The sequence below is a fragment of the Mesocricetus auratus genome, unplaced genomic scaffold (assembly GCF_017639785.1).
Source record: "Mesocricetus auratus isolate SY011 unplaced genomic scaffold, BCM_Maur_2.0 Super-Scaffold_100001, whole genome shotgun sequence".
Lineage (NCBI taxonomy): Eukaryota > Metazoa > Chordata > Mammalia > Rodentia > Cricetidae > Mesocricetus > Mesocricetus auratus.
The window spans coordinates 1,410,471-1,428,258 of record NW_024429187.1 but is presented as its reverse complement, the minus strand read 5'-3'; positions in this window follow the sequence as shown (position 1 = coordinate 1,428,258).

Sequence of the window (17,788 nt, the reverse complement as noted above, 5' to 3'; positions counted from 1 at the left end):
GGGGAGGAGTAAATAATTCACATGTTTTGGGAGGGCATAGAGTATGAAGATGTACACATGTAGAGCATGTCCAAACAGTTTTTAGTGGGTAGAGAAAGTGATCTGTCCCACATGAGTGTTTTCTGTGAACTGAGTGATGGATGGCACAGTCCTACTAATTACCTGCTTCACTCTGAAGGACAGTGACAGCTAAATGTAGCAGTCCTTCCTTCACTTTTCCCTCACCCAGCTCTGTGGCAGCTTAGGAGCTGGTAGCCTTAATGGGCCTAAAAGCAGGGTTTCTACACCTTGAACTCGCTGTTAACCTCCCCTACAGTGTCTGCATTCTCTTGTCCTCACCAGCAGAACAGTGCTTTCCAGGTTCTGTCTCAGCGTCTACACATCCAATAGCTAGCTTGCTCCACAATCTGGCGTGAAAGGGGATAATGTCTCTCAAGGCTTCAACCAGGCTAGCTGCTAACTATCCTGGAAACTCTGACTTCTCTGGGCTGAATACAAGGGACAAATAACTGGCTTCATGTAGTCGTGTGTGATGTGTGTGAAGTACTTATAGCTAGAATATAGTAAGACTGAGTGTTTTTTTAGTAAGTGTATTTTACATTTGCCTATGTTATTTTCCCTTGTTTTCAATCCTGATCCCCTTCCTCTTAGAATCCACTCTGTGTGTGTGTGTGTGTGATTGAGTTTCATTAGGGTGTTAAGAGTTGGTCTCTGGCAACTTGCCATTAATGAGACTAAAGAATTTTTTTCTTCCCCAACTACCTACCATCCTTAGGATGTAAACAGGCCTAATCTTGACCAAGTCTCCAGACAATCACTATCAAAAAGAAGACTTTTTAAACGTGTATTTGTAAACTTGCATGCGGCAGTTAAGAGGATTGTTCCTCTTTGCTCACGTGGGTCCTAGGGATTGAACTCTGGTCTTCAGGCTTACCCTTACCTGCTGAGCCATGACAAATGTCAGTGGACCCTTGGTTTTGTTAAAAGCAACCAGAAGCAAAAACAACAAAAGAAAAACCTATTTATTGTGTGTTTATGTGGGTACACATGCCACAGTGCATGTGTAGGGGGCGGGGCAGAGAATACAGTTGATTGTATTCTCTCTACTATGTGATCCTAGGGATAGAACTGTCAGGCTTTGCAACGAGAGCCCTAACAAGGACAAACTTTAACAACCCCCCCCCAACGCACTGTGGCTCGTCAATTTGTTTTGCAATTGTGTGAGTTTGTTCAAGCAAGCGTATTGTAGTGATTTTATGGTTACAGGTTCCATGACATATCTTGGAGCACTGTCTAACAGAGGACAACCCCCGGCCTCTGGCTTTTACATTCTTGCGGACTCTTCTGCAGTTTCCTGAGCAGTGGCTGTAAGACTGTATTGTGATGTATCAGCTGGGTTTGGGCAGCCCGCAGTCACACAGTCTCTTCATTTTGGTCATGTGTGTCTCTATAATAGTCTATCTGCGGCAAAAAGAAACTTTTTTGATGAGGGGTGAGTCCCATTCAGCCATTCTGTCTCTCCTCAAACTGACCACACCTAAATTAGAGGAGGAAGACCCTCCAAAGACTTCAAAGCCCAACAGCAAAATTAAAAGAACAAAAAGCCCTCAATGAGAGTCTGGGCTTCCCCTCTACTGTGTGGAGGGAGGGTTTCATTGTGTGTGTCTGTTGTGTGCTTCCCCATCTCCAATAAAAGCCCCTCTTTACCTGCCTGCTCCTGTTTGCTGTGTTTGCGACTTTCCCTGTACCTGCCATGCTCAGTATTTTCCTGCCTTTTAAATCTTTAACTGGCAAGATGGTAACACTATGAGAGCCAGGCCTCAGGGAGAAGGCTTCCCCGGTCCATTCAGCTTGATTCTTCGAAGTCCTGTACCCTTGTTGTTCTAGTCTGTAGTAGTAGTAGGAGTGTTTTACTATTGTCAATTAGTTGTGTGGTGACATCGATAAGTGAGCCTAAATCCATGCCTCAATAGAAGGATCATCACCATCTAGGTTGAGTGATTTGTGCTTCAGTAAATATTCTTAGCATCTGGGGAGAGACAAAGGAAACTTGGTTCCACGTGTTGATGGGGTTATTGAAAAGACTTCATCAGACCTCCAGTATGAATCTTAGCTCTACCTTGCTTTTAAAATGTGGGATACACTCACTTAGGGCTGATAGAAATCTATCTGAACTCTGAAAAGTTTAAGGAGCTGTGTGGAATGAAAAGGAAGATGAAAACGGAAGCAAACAAGGCGTGATGTCTCAGGACGGTAATCCCAGCTGTAGGGAGATAGAAGTGGGAGGATTAAGAGTTCAAGGCCAGCCGGGCGTTGGTGGCGCACGCCTTTAATCCCTGAATTTGGGAGGCAGAGGCAGGCAGATCTCTGAGTTTGAGGACAGCCTGGTCTACAGCACGAGTTACACGACAGCCTCCAAAACAATACAGAGAAACCCTGTCTCGAAACCCCCTTCTCCCTCCCCCAAAAGAGTTCAAGACCAACTCAGATACTGTTTATTTATTTATTTGTTCCTTTGTTGTTTTGAACAGGCTCTTGTATAGTCAGCATGATCTCAAAGTTGTTATGTACCCAAGGCTAATCTTGAATTCTCTCTCTTTTGAGGAAAGAGTTTCTCTATTTTGTAACTCTTTATGTAGACCAGGCTGGCCTTGAACTCAGAGATGTACCTGGCTCTGACTCCCAGTTGATGCTTTTCTATGGGCTTAGCGGCTGCATATAGATCTATTGATACTTTAATTATCACCTGTGGCCCCATATCCCTGAAGTCAGTGCCCATCTGGCCTGGTGGGGCTTGTGGTCCCATGGCATGGCTCTGCAGTAACCTCTATATATAGGCTTAAATTGAGTCTCTGTTGTTCTATGTATCAATAAGACTTGGGAGTCAAAGGATGAGGTGAAAACCTGCTGTCTCAGAGAGGTTAGATAGCAATTAGCTGACCATGATTTTTAGCCAGAGATATTGCAAGAGACAGGTCTCTTCTCTTGTTCCCAACCAAAAGAAAGCACCAAACTCAAGTCCCCATGTTCTCCTTCTTGTGTGTCTTCTATATCCAAATTGCTGGCTTTTCTATGACCAATTCCAGTCAGCTAATTGCTAGTTCCTGATTCAAGATTTAACTTTATTGGCAAGTCTCAGGAGTGTCAGAGTGTGGTCAAAATATCTTACTACATTTCTCCATATAAAAAGGAAAGGTTTTAACTCTAACACAGTAAAATTATATAGAATAAGAATAATTATTAGGTATTGTCTAATAAAAGGGAAGGTTTTAATTCTAATACAGTAAAACTACAAACAATAAGGACAACTATCAAGTAAGAATTACATTCACAATGTTCATAAGTATTTGGGACTTTGGAGAAAGTATTGCATTGCCTATTGTCGCGACCACCTCGACCAGCAAGGAAGATGCAACGCTCGGACTCTTCTTTAAGCAGTTTATTTAGGAACCTTGAACAATCTTCTGACCCTGGGGAGTGCCAACCCACACCTTAAAAGCCCTTGGGCGGCCAACCCCAGTATGCCACATGGAACATGCAGATAGGTCCACATACGCGGAAGCAATCCTGATATCCAGCCTTAACCAAATACAGGTGGGGCTCTTAAGGAGTTGTTTATCACAGAGAGCACTTGCTGTCGGGCTAGCAGAAGGCAGAAGCCAGCGCCATCTTAAGGGTGCGGCACATCGCAGCTCTCTACAGCCTATGCTATCTTAGTAGGTTCAAAATTTTATACCTAAACCACATTCTATCAAAACTTGTATTACCATCCTAGGAAAATTTTTTTTTAGCTTAAAACATCTTCTTAGGTAACCAACTTAAGCTTTTATGTCTTTCAACCTTACACAAATTACCTGGATGTACTCAAGAGTTTCTTTTCTGAATTTAGAAACAAGGAAAAATGTAACTATAGCTATGTAATCTTCAACCCCATCAAAGACCCAAGCAGGATATAGCATTACTTGAGTAAACACAAAGTGCAGAGCAAACAACTTCCAAAACTTAGAAATGACAGAGACAGTTGGATGCCTGGACAGTTACCCAAGGTTCCTCCACAACATTGGGATGTCTATCTTCAGCCTACAGGCCTGAAAGACTTTTCTGTGAAGAAGGAAATTCTGAAGGACTGGCCTACCTTGCCTTGGCAAAGTTCAGCAGTCATGTTCTTTTGTGCTCCTCTTGTCCAATTTGCACAGTATACTGTCAGCTGTTGAGGCAAGGGCAGTTTCTTGCCCAAATGGCTCGCTGTGCCACATTGAAAGCAAACAAAACTCCATGTGGAGGTTCTTTGATGCCCATCATCCTTTTGTGAAGTAAATTCGTGCTACCAGGAGCAGACATGTCTCACAATCATGAAATGATTTAGGTTATTAAAACATCTTAAATGCCAAATTCTGTAGGTTTCTAAAGTGTTTGAAGACCACCTATCTATGTAAATTATATCTCTACTCAATGTGGAAAATATACTTAAAATGACTCTAAATTTGATTATTATAGATGACTAACTACTAACCTGTATTTTAAAATTATACATTACATCTTTAAATGAGTCGCATAGACACCTTAAACAAAAGTAGAAACATATATATATACATATATATTATGTTACAACAAAAATAACTTTAAATTATAAATATTAAAAATCAATATAAAAATCCCTGCCAATGTAAAATATTTGAGACTAATAGTTGCTTTTCAGTCTAAAAGTAGATTTAATAATCTACTCTTTTATCCTACCATTCCCATATTCCCCCTTTTAAAAAAGGGATCCTTGAATCCAACCCCCCTTGTTTAGCTTCCTTCCTACTTGATTTGCAACCAACCCTTAAATAATAACTAACATCCATAGTCCCCAAAACAACCGAAGCCATCCACATCTCGGGAATATGGATGGTATGTTCTTAAAATCATTTCCTGCTTTCTGGGTGTGATACCATCTTTAGGGGGCTCTGAGAAAATTGAGGTAATAGTCAAGTCCTGGTAGAGCTAGCTGTATCATTGTTGTCCAGTCTCTGTGTAATGGGAAAGTGCAGGGTTTATTTGAAGTCCTTGCTAGACTAGTCTGTGAGGCTGGATCATCTTGGCTTATCACTTTGAAGATGTCAAGAGCAGTTTGTAGTCCTAAGATGATTTTCGGGCAGTGTTTGTGAGCTTAGTGGCATTACCACAATCCAGGTGGACTTATCGTTGTGGGACTCCATCATGTTTTTGGAAACTTCAAAGGTAGTACTTTTAGGAATGGTTGTGGTTTACAGCAGAAAACTTAAGACATTTTAAATGTCTTATGCAGCAGATCTCAGAGAGGTTAAAGCATCACAGTTTATTAAATGTATCTGGGGTACACAAACTTACTTCTTAATTACCTGCTTCAGACTCAAGCCCAAAATCACTTAAGGAAGCTAGGGGAAGCCTATTTCGAGAATTAGTTACTATTCTATATGACTGTTAAACAGGAAATATATATACACACAAATTTAGAGATATTTATACTTTAAGATTTAAAGAATCGAAATGAAACTAAAATATTATTAAATAAATGGCCATATAATAGTCCCTTAATTTTAGTTGTCTTCTGTCCCATACCAGGTGGCTCTTCTGACATAAGACAAAGATTTTGTATCAAAAACTTTTTAAGACCGGCTTCCAAAATTTTTGCTCAGGGTTGAAAAGAAGGAACTACAAATAAATGAAGGAACTAAAATCTGAGGGAAAAAGGAATTGGCTTACACACAATTGCTCCTCTGAGTGTTCCTTTATTCTTCTTTTACTTTCCCTTCTTTTTCCTCTATTTCTCTGTTCTCAGGTCTTGGGGGTACAGAGCAATAAACTAAAACTGCTAGGAGAAACTTTTAGCACCAGTTGCTTAGGACTGTAGGTCAAAAAGAGGGTCTAAGTTTATTTTGCATAAGAAACAAAACCTGGCACCTTCCAGTGCTCTGGCCTCAGTGGCAACACAAAACTTCAGGAAAGTTTACTTTTTCCTGAGGATGAACAAAGGGGCTGATTACCTTTGTCTTTATCTTCTCAGGGGAAGCAGGAGGGAGCAGTAAATCTCTGAGCTAAAATCAATTTAATAAAACAAGAAGTTTGAGAATCTTTTAGTGCAGGATTAGTTTGGATTATCGCTTCTCTATCTGCCAGTGAGATAAAACCAGGGAATGCTTCTTTTTTTTCTATACATCTAGGTAGTTACGAATCAAAAACTTTGGGTATGTAGCAATTCTATGTTCTTGGATATTTGGGAATGTCTTAGATGGGATACTTTTGCCTGGGCCCTAAACACTGACCAAATATCTGTCAATAGACGTTATTGCAGGAAAGCAGATCTCTGCAATTGCAATGGAGAGGGGAACAAGGACCTGATAGTGGGAAACAGGTCTCACAGATAGCTGAGGAATATAATCAGTAAACTAGGACCTGTTAATGGAGAACAGGTTTTACACATAGCTGGGGAGTGTAATCACTGAACTCCAAATGCATGGGAGTAAATTATCATATAGTGATAAACTGTGGGAAGTAAATCTCAAGTTTGTTGCAGAAAGAAATAAGCTACAGGAAGAATTTACAGCAAGAAACAGCCACTTCATTCACAAGACTATAACGCCAAATACAACTTTTGTATTGGTTTAATCTATCAGAAGAATTCTTAATTCTTCTGAGTTATCTCATGATACACTGGCTGTATAATTACTTTGTGATCTTGCAGCTTGTAGCAAATTTTTCCCCTTAACGAGCATGTTTTAGTTTAGAGAGAAGAATACTGTACTCCAACCCCCAAACCAGCTTTGATTTTTAATTTAATTAGTACCAAAAAAGACCACTTGCCTTTATGTTGGTAGAGAATAGCAGAAATAAATACTTGGGAAGATTTATGAAATTCTACTCTGTTGGATGTATGTGAGAGATCCCAACTCAACATTTTTAGACCTCTAATGATTAGCCCATCACAGAGTGACTTGCCATTCTGCCCTCTCCTGGGAAACGGGACACCTCAAGATAAACTTAAAAGATAACCCTCCCTGATCCAGGAACTAGCTCACCACATTCCTGTTCAATGTTTAACTGTACAATGCCCAAAGAATGCTTGCTTGAGATAACCTTCCTGTTAAGACATAAGCTATCATTTAACTTCTCATCCTTTATGATGTTTGCCTAACTCCCCGATTCGGTTTTTCCCTTTTAAAAATCCCCTACTGCAGCTACCATTTCCTCTGCCCCTGCGAGGGTCATGAGCTCGGCCCCAGTGCACTGGTTCCCCAAATAAATCTCGTGTGCTTGCAGCAAGAACCGTCTCTCTTGAATTATTGGGGCGTCAACTTATCCCGAGACTTGAGTGAGGGTCTCCCCACTCTGGGGGTCTTTCATATGCTATACCATTAGTCCAATTACTCTTTCTTGGGACATTTCTCTTTATGATTTGCTCTCCTTTTCTGATGTCCCATTTATCCAGTGGTCTTCAGCTTCCTTAGTTGGATACTTTCATTTTCCTGGAAAGACAAAAAAGATTTTGGTGAAATTATCATTACATCTGTTTCTACCAAACTCTCAATATTGATGCTATTTATTTGTATTTTTACCCTTGTTCCATGATCATTTATAGCAGCTTGCCACAATACTTGTTTTCTGGTCTCTCCTAAACTTTTTGTTCAATCTGTTGCAGTTGTTCTGTCTTTGATGACATTCAAAGCAGTGTGGTTTTTGGCAACAGGTATTCAGTCTTTTAATTGTTGTCTGGAGGAGTTTCTCTGACACTGACAAGGAATGATTGAACAAAATTTGATATTAGGGCCCATGAGATGCCCCCTAATGTGTTTCTACATGGCAAAGCCTTACCTTGCTTGTCCCTTACTGATCTGCATTCTTTGGCCAATGCTGGCCTCTGTTATCTTCTGCATTCTGGCACCTACTGTTGGGATTATCTCTAGAAAAAAAAACATTGTTTCTAGGAAAACCTTGCCTACAATCCATTTTCAAATAATCTTGTTTCACACAATTAAAACATCTCACATTTTGATTTTTCTTGAATTTTTTTGAAATCATTTCTCCTATCCAAGTGTTGTCATAAGTGTGAGATCCAGTGTCAGCTGTATTTGGGGCCATTCATCTATGGGTACTACTGACTTTCCCTTTAAACACATGGCCACTCTTTTGCATTAGAAATTAGCATTTTCAAAAGCCAAAGATTCGATTAATATTTGTGTAACTTCTGGAACTGATACCATTCTATTTACAGCCAATGTCAAACCTTGTAAAAATCAGTGAAAGCTTCTCTTTTACAGCAAATGACTCAGTCTTCTTTCCTGATTCAACCATGTCCCAAGCATTCAAAGCTATTAGATGACATAGAGGCCAGGTGTGATCATAAAATGTAAACTGTCTTTGCAAATCAGCACACTGGTCTTCACTGTGAAGCTGATCTTGGAAATTTCAGTATCTTTACCTGTACCTCATTGTTCTGTGATCCGAGCTTCCTCTCTCCACCATGTTTTCTGTTGTAACTAAGGACCAGCTTCCAATATTGCTGTTGCTGGATCTTGCCAAACTTGTGGAATTTTTCGTTCAAGGGTACCACCCACCCACTTTCTATTCTAAGAGGATCGGTGTGGCTGTATTTATCTTGAGGTCTTTGACCCATTTGGACTTAAGTTTTGTGCATGGCGATAGACATGGATCTATCCACATTCTTCTACATGCCAGTATCCAGTTATGCCAGCACCATTTGTTAAAGATACTTTCTTTTTTCCATTGTATTTTTTAGCTTCTTTGTCGAAGATCAGATGTTCATGCATGTATGGGTTAATATCTGGGTGTTCAATTCAATTCCATTGGTTTACCTGTCTATTTTTGTGCCCATACCAAATTGTTTTCAGGACTACAGCTCTATAATACAGCTTGAGGTCGGGATGGTGATGCCTCCAGATGTTGCATTGTTGAGTAAGGTTGTTTTGCCTATCCTGGGTCTTTTGCTTTTCCATACAAAATTGATTATTGTTCTTTAAAGGTCTGTGAAGAATTGTGCTGGTATTTTAATTGGGATTACATTGAATCTGTAGATTGCTTTTGGCAGGATTGCCAATTTTACTATATTGATCCTACCTACCCAAGAGCATGAGAGATCTTTCCATTTTCTGAGGGATTCTTTAATTTCTTTCTTTAAAGACTCAAAGTTCTTGTGATACAGCTCTTTCACTTGGTTAGCATTACCCCAAGGTATTTTATGTTGTTTGTGGCAATTTTAAAGTGTGATGTTTCTTTGATTTTTTTCTCAGCCCTTTTATCATCTGCATATAGTAGGGCTACTGATTTTCTTGAGTTGATCTTGTAGCCTGCCTCTTCGCTGAAGGTGTTAACCAGCTGTAAGAGTTCCCTGGAAGAGTTCTTTGGGTCATTTATGTAAACTATCATATCATCTGCAAATAGTGAAAGTTTGACCTCTTCCTTTCCAATTTGTATCCCCTTGATCTCCTCTTGTTGTCTTATGGCTCTAGCTAGAACTTCAAGTACAATATTGAAAAGGTATGTAGAGAGTGGACAGCCTTGTCTTGTTCCTGATTTTAGCAGAATTGCATTGAGTTTCTGTCCATTTAGTTTGATGCTGGCTGTTGGTTTGCTGTATATAGCTTTTATTATGTTTAGGTATGTTCCTGTTATCCCAGATCTCTCCAAGACCTTTATCATGAAGGGGTGTTGGATTTTGTCAAAGGCTTTTTCAGGATCTAGTGAGATGATGATGTGACTTTTGTTTTTCAGCTTGTTTATATGGTGGATTTTTGTATGTTGAACCATCCCTGCATCCCTGGGATGAAACCTACTTGATCATGGTGAATGATTGTTTTGATATATTCTTGGATCCAATTTGCCAGTATTTTATTGACTATTTTTGCATCAATGTTCATGAGGGATATTGGTCTGAAGTTCTCTTTCTTAGTTATGTCTTTGTGTAGCTTGGGGAATAAGGTTACTGAAGCCTCGTAGAAAGAGTTTGGCAAAGACCCTTCTGCTTCTATTGCATGGAATACTTTGAGAAGAATTGGTATTAGCTGTTCTTTGAATTTGTGGTAGAATTCTGCACTGAGGCCATCTGGACCTGGGCTTTTTTTGGTTGAAGACTTTTGATGACTGCTTCTATTTCCATAGGGGTTATAAGTCTATGAAAATTGCTTATCTGTTCTTGATTTAATTTTGGAAAGTGATAGCTATCCAGAAAATTGTGCATTTCCTTTAAATTTTCAAATTTTGTGGAGTACAGGTTTTCAAAGTATGATCTGATGATTCTCTGAATTTCCTCAGAGTCTGTTGTTATGTCCCCCTTTTCATTTCTGATTTTGTTAATTTGCATGTTCACACTCTGCTGTTTGTTAAGTTTGGACAAAGGTTTGTCCATCTTGTTGATTTTCTCAAAGAACCAACTCTTCATTGCATTGATTCTTTGTATTGTTTTCCTAGTTATTACTTTATTGATTTCAGCCCTCAGTTTGATTATGTCCTGGCATCTACTCCTCCTGGGAGAGTTTGCTTCTTTGTGTTCTAGAGCTTTCAGCTGTGTTATTAATTCTCTAGTGTAACTATTCTCCAGTTTCTTCATGTGGACACTTAGTGCTATGAAATTCCCTCGTAGCATTGCTTTAAAAATATCCCATACGTTTGGGTTGTTGTTTCTTCATTCTCATTGAATTTTAGGGATTCTTTAATTTCTTTTTTTATTTCTTCTTTGACCCAGGAATGGTGCAGTTGTGCATTATTCAATTTCTATGAGTATGTAGGGTTTCTGTAATTTGTGCTGTTGTTGAATTCTAATTTTAACACATGGTGGTCTGATAAGATGCATGGAGTTATTCCAACATTTTTGTAGCTGCTGAGGTTTGATATGTTGTCAAGTATGTGGTTAATTTTTCAGAATGTTCCATGTGGTGGTGAGAAGAAGGTATATTCTTTTTTTATGTGGATGGAATGTTCTATAGATATCTGTTAATCCCAATTGGGTTATTTCTTCTATTAGACCCTTTGCTTCTTTGTTAAGTTTCTGTCTGGTATTCCTGTCTAGTGGTGAGAGTGGGGTGTTGAAGTCTCCCACTATAAATGTGTGGGGCTTTATATGTGATTTGAGTTTTAGTAATGTTTCTTTTACGAACATGGATGCCTTTGTATTTGGGGCACAGATGTTCAGAATTGAAACTTCATCTTGGTGGATTTCTCTTGTGATTGGTATGTAACGACCTCCTTCATCTCTTTTGATTGATTTTATTTTAAAGTCTAATTTGTTAGATATTAGGATTGCTACCCCGCTTGTTTCTTGGGTCCATTTGATTGGAAAATCTTTTCCCAACCTTTAACTCTCAGGTAATGTCTGTCTTTGAGGGTCAGGTATGTTTCTTGTATGCAGCAGAAGGATGGGTTTTGTCTTCAGATCCATTCTGTTAGCCTGTGTCTTTTTATGGGTGAGTTAAGGCCATTAATATTGAGGGATATTGATGACCATTGATTGCTTAGTCTTATTTGATTTGGAATGGTTGTTGTTGCTGTTGGAATTATGTGTGGAATTCCACCCCTTTGTTCTTTTGGCTGTTGTTAAAGTGGGATTCTCTAATGCCTATGTTTTTCTGGTTGTAGTTAACTTCCTTGGGTTGGAGTTTTCCTTCCAGAACTTTCTGTAGGGCTGGATTAGTGGATATGTATTGCTTGAATCTAGTTTTGTCATGGAATATCTTGTTTTCTCCATCTATAGTGATTGAGAGCTTTTCCAGGTATAGTAGTCTGGATTGACATCCATGGTCTCTTATTGTTGGTAGAATATCTATCCAGGACCTTCTGGCTTTCAGAGTTTCCATGGAGAAGTCAAATTCTGATAGGTTTGCCTTCATATGTTACTTGGCCTTTTTCCTTAGCTGCTCTTAATATTCTTTCTTTATTCTGTATATTTGGGGTCTTGATTATTATGTGGCAAGGGGACGTTTTTTGTGGTCCACTCTATTTGGTGTTCTGTAAGCTTCTTGTACCTTCATTGGCATGCCTTCCTTTAGGTTGGGGAAGTTTTCTTCTATGATTTTGTTGAATATGTTTCCTGCCCCGTTGAGGTGGTTTTCTTCACCTTCTTCTATACCTATTATTCTTAGGTTTGGTCTTTTCATGGTGTCCCATATTTCCTGGATGTTTTGTGTTAGGGATTTGTTGGACTAGGGATTTCTTTGGTTGATGAGTCAATTTCTCCTAGTGTATCTTCAACACCTGAGATTCTCTCTTCTATCTCTTGTATTCTGTTGGTAATGCTTGTATCTGTAGTACTTGACCGTTTGCCCAGCTTTTCTATTTCCAGCCTTCCTTCAGGTTGTATTTTTTTTATTGTCTCTATTTCAGTTTTCAACCCTTGCACTGTTTGAATTGTTTCTTGCAATTTTTGCTTTGTGTTTTTGTCCATTTGTTGCATTTTATGAGTGTATTGGTTTGTTCTTCCATTTCTTGCATTTTTTGGTTTGTTTTTTCTTCCATTTTTTTGAGGTATTATCCTATATCCTCTTTTAGGGCCTCTATCATTTTCATGAAGTTGTTTTTAAGGTCATTCTCTTTTGATTAATTTGCATTGGAATGTTGGAGTTTTGCTGATGTGGAGTCTCTAGAATCTGGCAGTGTTATATTTGTTTTTCTGTTGCTGAGTGTGTTTTTGTTTTGTCTCTTTCCCATATCTTCTTTTAGTAGGTGCAGAAAGAGGCCCTTACTGGTCTGGTGGTTAGGGGACCAGAGTTCCCTTTCAGTGGGATGCAAGCAAGTCCAAAACACTGGTAGTTCTTCTATTCCTGGCCCTAGTCCTGGTCCCCTGGGTGGAGAAGAAGCCCAGGAATCTGGGGCGCATAGTCTCCCTTCTGGTCTCCTGGTCCTGCTGGTTGAGGAGAAGACCTGGGATCTGGGGTGCTTGGCTCCCGCCAGGATGGGAGGCTCTTTGGCAGTCAGTAGGCAGTCCCCAGGCACTGGAAGGCAGGTCTGTATGTGGTGCCTTATTTACCTGGACCTGCTGGTCCCTGGTTTCGTTGGTGGAAGAGAAGACCTGGGATCTGGGGTGCCTGGCTCCTGCCGGGATAAGAAGCACTGTCATTAGTAGGTATTTCTAAGGCTTGTATATTCTTAGTCAAATTTTTCTTATTTTCACTAGTAAGTCTTTCTAATGCTTATCAATAGTATTTCTAAAGCTGCTATCTCATCAGTAGTGGGGCCTTCTATGGCTTGTCAATTTTTATTAGTTTCATTAGTAAGTTTTTCTCAATAGTAAGTCTTTCTAAGGTTTGTATCTAATTGATCATTTTCCTATTTTGCATAGTTATAAAATCACTTCTTAAATACAATATATGAATTTCCAAACTGGTAGCATTTGCAATTGGCATTATGTCAATCTCAGCTAAGTGGTTTATCCTCTCCTTTATTTTTTCCATTTGCAGGCCATCCATAGTAGCACGATACAGAGTCCTAACTTCCTACATTTTGATATTTCCGATTCTTAACATGGGAAAGATTTTTTCTTTTAATGTTATTTAACTCTCTCCTTAAGGACTTCCCAAGTGCCTCCCCAAATTTGCTGACTTCTCAGTTTGTCTGCAGCAACAGTGCCACCAGCAGCGGGCTGAAGTCCCTTCCATTATTTCCAAGCATGAGCCTTTTCCAGAGTTCCCTGAGTGGCTCTTGGCAAGGCCCAAGCAGTGATTGCACAGTTCCAAGCTGGCATGACGTTTTTGTCCATGTGGTCATGCCATGACTTGGAGCACAAAATGGTATTTTTCTGTCAGCTTAGCAGCTGCACATGAAGCTACTGATACTTTAATGTTTTCTGGAGCCCCACAGCCCTGCAGTCAGTGCCTTCTGGCCACTCAACCTGGCAAAGCTTCCTGTCCTGTGGACTGGCTCTGCCTCAGCCACTATATGTATCTTTATATTAAGTCTCCATCATTCTATTTATCAGTAAATGACTTTGGAGTCAAAGGATGCGATAAAAACCTGATAGCTTTGATTTTTGTTCAGAAACCTGCAAGAAACAGGTCTTTTCCCTTGTCCCAGAACCAAAAGGAAGCAACAAACTCAAGTCCCTACCTTTTCCTTCCTGAGCATCTTCTACATCTAAATTTCTGTCTTCTCTGTGACCATTTCTGGTCAGCGAATTGCTGGTTCTGACCCCGATTCAAGGCTTAACTTTATTGGCAAGTCTTAGGAGTGTCAGAGTACAACCAAAATATACCACAACATCTAGTAGTGTAATTAAAGGAGTGTACTACTGTGTCTAGCTATCCTGGAACTCTATCTCCCCATGTTGACCTTCCAAGTTCTAGGGATGCAGGCATAGCTTAAAGCTACCCATTTAAAAAAATGTTTGTCAGCACAATATACTTTTCTCAGTAATTACGGCAGTAAAATTGGCAAAACACAGGCTTGTCTTCATATAAATGGAAAATAAAGCAATTTAATTATGAGAGCTGTGTACTTTGACACATGGTAGTAGGAAGCTTCTATGTAGCATGAATTAATCACTACACCCTTCTCATTTCAAGGTACATTCCATTTATTATTTAAAGTAAACAATATAGACTCACTCATTTATCAAAATGGAAAACAAGAATGCATCTCCCATGGGATGGGAGTTAAAGGCTCAGTTGTTAATATAGTTTGCTGCTCAGCCATAAAGGCCAGAGTTAGAACCCTAGCACCCATGTTTATCAGCCCACAATGTCCTGTATCTCCAGCTCCAAGGGATCCAGTACCTTCTGGCCTCAAGATGCACCTGCACACACATATGCTAACCCTGTAAACTAAAGAAAAGGGGGGCATCTCCCACATCACTAGTCACTTCTTCATGTAACTGTCTCTCTTTTCTTAGGCTGCTCCCTCTTCCCTACATGACACAGAGTCAGCAACTGCCATTGTGCTATCGTCATTGAAATCTATGAAATTTCAAAGACTTTTAATGGACACTTACTTTCATATATTCCTTCCCCTTCTCTCTTCATCACTTCTGTCTTCCCTTTTCTTTTCCTCCTCCTCCTCCTTCTCCTCCATGGTCGAGCATTGAATCAATCTTTATATCTTCCTCATAATTTACATATAGCTCACTAAATTTTATCTTTATTGCAGCTTATCCTATTTCCCTCTACTTGTATGGAAAATGTGTTTCTGAAATGTTTATAGGATGGCTTTCCTCAGAGTAATTAATGCCAGCTGCTGGAATAACTGCCTTGAATTCCAGTGGCTTAATGTTACAGTTTTTTCTTGCCAGTGTGTTCGGTTGGGTGACTTTCCCCAGGCATGTTCTTCCAGTGGCTACTCAGGAATAAAGTTTCCTTCATGCTGTGACTCTGTCACCTTTAAATGTGGTTTCAGTCCTAGGTATCATCCAGCCAGTACACAGGGTCCACTAGGGAGCCCTTTGGCTTTAGACTAGGGGTACACATCTTTGATGCTAATGGTCTATAAGCAAGTGCTATTGACAACATCATTACAGGGCTGGGAGAATTGTGTAAATACACGCACACACACACATATATATATATACATATACATATATATATATATATATATATATATAAAACAGATTAGATAAGATGAGATGAGCAGTCTCTGCTACAATTCCAAGGCAAAAATTGCAAAGAAAAGGACCCAATTTCAAACATGCTCTTTCTTCTTTGTACATCCTTGCTTCCCTATTCATGCGGCCTTGCACTAGAAGAATGTGAGGGACACAGACACAGTAGTCTGCTTGCAAGGATGAAGCCAGAGGAACTCAGGATCTGAGCTCATGCTGATCCTGTCATGAATTAGACGATTCTTACTTCATGATGGATTGTTTAATGCCATGTTTACATAAATGACATGAAAAACGACAGGATTTCGCCATGTAACCCTGGCTGTACAGGAACTCTCCTTTATACCAGGCTGGTCTCGAACTCAGATATCTGCTTGCCTCTACCTCTCCAGTGCTGGGATTAAAGGTGTGTGCTACCACCACCTGGTAAGAAGTAACATTTTAGTAAGCTTAATTTTAGAAGTTCCCTGGGATTATTGAATTCCCTCTTTCTTAGAAAGGTTAAAAAGGATGCGTGTGTGTGTGTGTGTGTGTGTGTGTGTGTGTGTGTGTGTGTGTGTATTGAACATACATACATAGGACATTAGGGAAAAACACTGATAAGAAAATAAGGTGAAAGGAAAAATACACTGAAGTCAAAACTGGTAATGAGCATGCTATGCTATGTTAGACATGGAACACTGTAAATAGTAAGGTGGGCTAAGGATTTCATGAGATACATAATAGACGTACTTCTAAGTTAGAAACATTGTATCAGAAAGAGTCAATTCAATTGCTTGGAAACTGTACAACTGCAGTGTACACTTACTTACACTAGAAGGAACTATAAGCCAGGGATTGCTGACACTATCCATTCTTTGAACAAATATTGTGTGGCTATTACATGCTGTACATTATTTTAGGGATACATCTGTGAGCAGACAAGATCCTGTGCTATGGAGTGAGGGGACAGAGAGGAGAAATAAACAAGTAATTGTGAGTATGTCTAGGGGTAGTGAGTCCTGAAAGAGCTAAGAGTGATGGGCGTACCAAGATGGAGTGGGGAGGGGGCTGGAAAGGCTTCACTGCTACATTAACATCTGAGCCAAGAGTTCACAGAAATGAAGCGTTCAGGATGCAGACCTGAGTGCTCCAGGACCCTTAAACCACAAAGATGCCGGTCTGGAAATGTTTAGGCTCTTTAGAAAATTACTTTCACAATTCTGGATAGACATAATGTGCTTTGATTGAACCTCTATTGCCTTCTCTCATTCCCTATTAATTCTTCCTAATTAGCCCTGATCCTACTTTGTCTTGTAGGGGGTACCCAGTGAGTGTCATTTAGGTTGCAGGCAGGAGTGGGATGGGAGGTGACTTAAAGGAGCGCTGACACCTTACTGAATGGGTATAACAAGGAAGAAAAGGTCTCTCACGCTTCCAGAAATTGTTAACTGCCTATAGATCCTCCGGGATGGTTAGGGGCTTTTGATTCCTCTCCAGTCCATGATGGAATGTTAATGGTCCAGACTTTTGCAGACAGACATGTTATGGGAGTTCTAGAGTAAAAGATGTTACACAAAACTATTCTCTGAACTTTTGGTCCTCCTGTGTCCGGCTCCCAATTGCTGGCTTTACAGGCATGTGGCTCCCCCAAATTTGCACCCCCACTCTTGACCTTCCCTGCTATTTATTTATTTTTTTTGGCTTGTTTCCAAGCGAACTTTAGAAACATTATTGGGTTAATCGCTTGAGATAGCTCTGATTCTTTTTTCACGCAAACATCCACAGAAGTAAACTTTCCTCTTAGAAATACTTTTGCAGTACCCTAAGGTCCTGGTAAGCTGTGTTTTCATTTTCATTTGATTCTATGAATTTTAAAATGTTTTTGTTCACCCATGATCCAATGGTTACTTAAGAATGTGTAGTTCAGTTTGCACATATGTGTAAAGTTTTCATAGTTTTGCTTCTTGTTGACATTTCTTATGTTTGTCTAATATGCTTTGATAAGGTATATGAATTACTCTGATTTTTTTAAACTTTTAAATTAAAAATCTGTTAATTACATTTGTTTATTTTCTTATTTGCATAAGTGTGTGTGTGTGTGTGTGTGTGTGTGTGTGTGTGTGTGTGCGGGGCATTTATTTGGGGGACAGAGAACAACCTGTGGGACTTGTTTCTCTCCTTCCGCATGTGGAAGCTGAGACTGAACTCAGGCCGTCAGTCTTGGCACCAAGAATGTTTGCGAATGGAACC